Source organism: Cyprinodon variegatus, unplaced genomic scaffold, assembly GCF_000732505.1.
Source record: "Cyprinodon variegatus isolate N-32 unplaced genomic scaffold, C_variegatus-1.0 Scaffold105, whole genome shotgun sequence".
NCBI lineage: Eukaryota > Metazoa > Chordata > Actinopteri > Cyprinodontiformes > Cyprinodontidae > Cyprinodon > Cyprinodon variegatus.
In genome coordinates this window covers 876,781-880,296 of record NW_015150558.1, presented here as the reverse complement: position 1 = coordinate 880,296, position 3,516 = coordinate 876,781, and the positions used below count along the sequence as shown (strand labels likewise).

General features: G+C 43.0%; 1 pseudogene; it reads right to left on the bottom strand.

Moving 5' to 3' along the window:
• Positions 1-3,516, bottom strand: part of LOC107084609 — a 34,279-nt pseudogene that overhangs the window by 28,083 nt on the left and 2,680 nt on the right.

Sequence of the window (3,516 nt, the reverse complement as noted above, 5' to 3'; positions counted from 1 at the left end):
CTGCATCCAAGCTGTTCTGACATTAGTTTGCATAAGGAACCATCACTCACCAATTCCAGCCTGTCCAACAATCCAGGACATTCTGATGAAGAGCATCACACCCCAGATATTCAGCATGCAGCGCACCTGAAACAAACACGCATGCAGGTAGAACCGTGGACATGCTTTAGCACCAGCCACGCCTTCGCTCTGACTGTAGCAGGAAAGGACTTCCCAAAAAGTACTGCCAAGTTTAGGACTTCCTCTGAGAAAATGTGAGACTCCATCTTTGTTTTTTTTTGTTTCAAATAAAAGAGAAGAACTCACCAGGACTCCCCGAATCCAACCGAACTTGACCGTTCCTCCTTTTGCCTCCTTCGCCATCATCAAGGCTGCTGCCTCCTCTGCCGCCGATGGCTCTTCGCCGTTAGCCAGGCCGTCCTCCAAAGGCTCCTGACAGAAGGACCAATGATTCATTTGTCAGCGAATTTTTGGTTGTATCCTAATTAGTTTGCTGTAAAACGAGTTATTATGGTGAGTTTATTATCACATGGTTTTAACAAACAACAATCCTGAATGCAACTCTGTGCTGTTTAACAGAGGCGTAGTATAAATCCTGCTGTTTAGAAACACTTTTGTAGAAGTTAGAGGATCAATTTAAGCTTTTTTCTCCAGTAAAAGTGTAAAGCTACTACAAGTACAAAAGTAAAAGTAATGCAGGAAAAAATGTTAAAGACAGAAGCTTTACTGCGCTATTAAAGGAACATTTTTCTACAACTGGATGATAACTTCCTTAGACTTCATTTTCTTTGTTTTATAACTAATGGTAAAAGTGTCACATTTAACTTTGCTTCATCTTGATAAAGGATTTATTTTGGTTTGTGGTGAACAACAAGTTGGGGCAGCACCGAGTCCAACCACAAAGATGTTAATTGTCTGGATGAAACTTTTTTAAATACTACGGAGCCCCCTAGGGGACATGGGGAATTTTTTTTTTNCTCAAATAAAAACGGCACATAAACATGTTGCTTGGACGTTTAACAATCACATTTAAACTTGGTGAATTGGGAACAAAAATTATAGTCAGACTGATGTAGTTTTCCTTTGCTTTCATTAAGACATCTGAGCTGTTTTGAGGAGCTCTGATAGCTCAGTGTGACATCCAGCTGATCCCAGGCTACTCCTCTGCATCCAGGCTGTTCCTCTGCTTGGTTTGGATGTGGGTCAAAGCTGAAGGTGAATTCAAACATAGAAGACTTTGAGTTTTTGGTTTGGATCTATTCTTGGTATCTATCCAAACTCTATCCAACTCTCCTACAAACTCCCACATCTTAACTAAATTCTGAGGCTGTTTAAATGGCTGTCATATGGCATTGCGCTAGCGAGGCTTCAGACGTCATCAATTTTGGCCCCTCCCATAAATGAATCATGCTTCAACACGCAGTTCGGGGAAACGCCCCCTCCATTTCTCAACACACGCCTCGAAGCCTCGGCTCATCTCATATAACCACTACTGAATGGCCAAACTAGCTGTCACTGTATGCAGAGCTCTGCTGATTGGAGTTTTAAACATCGGTCCTCATCCTTCCTGAGAAGCTGGAAATGAAAATGGTTTGAACTGATTTCTGTAAAGACTTTTTACCTGCTGAACCTGGATTACCGACCTCTGATCTGGTTCTCCCAAAACACTAAACCTGACAGCCTCACAGTATTTATTCTCTTTATTATCTAAACACACAGCATAAACTCTTTGCTGTGACCCTCAGAAAAATAGACCCGATGTCCTCAAACAGGGGTATAATTGATTCTGCAAAAAAACCCAAAAAAACCAAACCACAGCCTAGTTATAATCTGCCCAGCTATAGTCTATCAGCGGTTATATTATTGATAAATGGCATGGGCAGTACTTGTATATGCTGGGCATACACTGTGCGAAATTTTCAATCATTGCACACAGCTACAGCTCAAACTGTAAGACGAAACTGCAGGGTTTAAAAGTTCACAGCATGTTCTCACACTGTGCGGCCCGACGCTCTGATGCGATCTACCTGCTCGCACTATACGTCTAAAAACCACGAGGGATTCAGCTCCGCAGTGAGATGGCGCTACTCTGCAATTTGCCCACAACCACCTTACAACGGCCGACTAAATTTCAAACATGTTTGAGCTGGTCGTGAGAGGCTGATGGCCCCTCGTTACCCCCAGTACACCACACAACGCGCCATCAGGATGAAAGTCGGCCTGATCCAAAATTTCTCGCAGAAAGGGCAGAAAGTTCTTTAGTGTAAGCACTGCGGACTCCAAAAACTACAGTTATTCACAGACTAACTGTGGTAAGCAACACTGTAGCCACTAGGGGGAAGTGTCCTGCAAAAGGATGTGACTGGGAGACATAGAGCAGGGGTTTGAACCAGCAACCCACTGGTGAAAGAACAAGTCCTACCTCCTGGGCCTCTATCATCCCAGTACAAATATATCCACAACAGAATGCCACAGCTTTAGACAAAATGGTGTCAAATTAATTTGTCTCAACATTTTGATCACGTCTTCCTATTGAAACGAGAAAATACGTTTGTTTTGGAGCGCAGATTTACTCAGAATAGCAAAATAAGAAATCACTTCTCCTCCTGGGAACCAGGTCTCTCACCTCCTCTTACGAAGCCGTTGGTTGCTATGGCTGAGGTGGACAGGCCGGTGATGGACGTCACCACGGTGGCCATCAGGATGATACAAATGGTAAGTCCTGTCTCACAAAAACAGGAAAATGGTTACAGAGCGGGAAAGTGTTCAAAATCATTGATGAAGCCTGAACATGAATCACTTTAGATCCGACATTAGTTTGCATAAGGAACCATCACTCACCAATTCCAGCCTGTCCAACAATCCAGGACATTCTGATGAAGAGCATCACACCCCAGATATTCANAAGGCTTCCAGCCGTACATGTTTGAGCCCTTGCCTCGCAACGCTGCCAGTTCTGTTAGCTCTACGCCTGCCGAAGACACAGACTAATAGCTTCGCTACATGTAGCGGCGCTACTGCCCATCACTGGCTGCGACATATGAATCAAGATGCTATGACCGAAAAAATTCAATTGACAGATGACCGTTGATATATGATTGGCTGAATTTAGGTGTTCAGGCTGACGTAGAACTAACTGGCCTGCAGAAGATAACGGAAAAAAACACGGATTTTGAGACTTGACATTTAAATGTGACTTGCCTACGAGTTTAAATAATTGTTGTTGATTGCAGATGTGTCTAGTAGTTCCCATTGATTTAGCTTGTAAATCGGGAAGAATGGCGCTAGGCTTACCGCACCGTGACGTCACTGCCGGAAGATGGCAGGAGGGAGATGTCGCCAACTTAGCGCTTTTGCTGCTATATTTATATTTATACTATTGGATCAGTATATTGTGGATATTATTATTATATTATTATAATGTGGATATTTGCTGCACATTTTCATTCCTTTTTGAGACAGCATGAAAAGTCAGCTGAGTACAAAACATAGAGAGGAAAACAAGAAGAAAAGGGA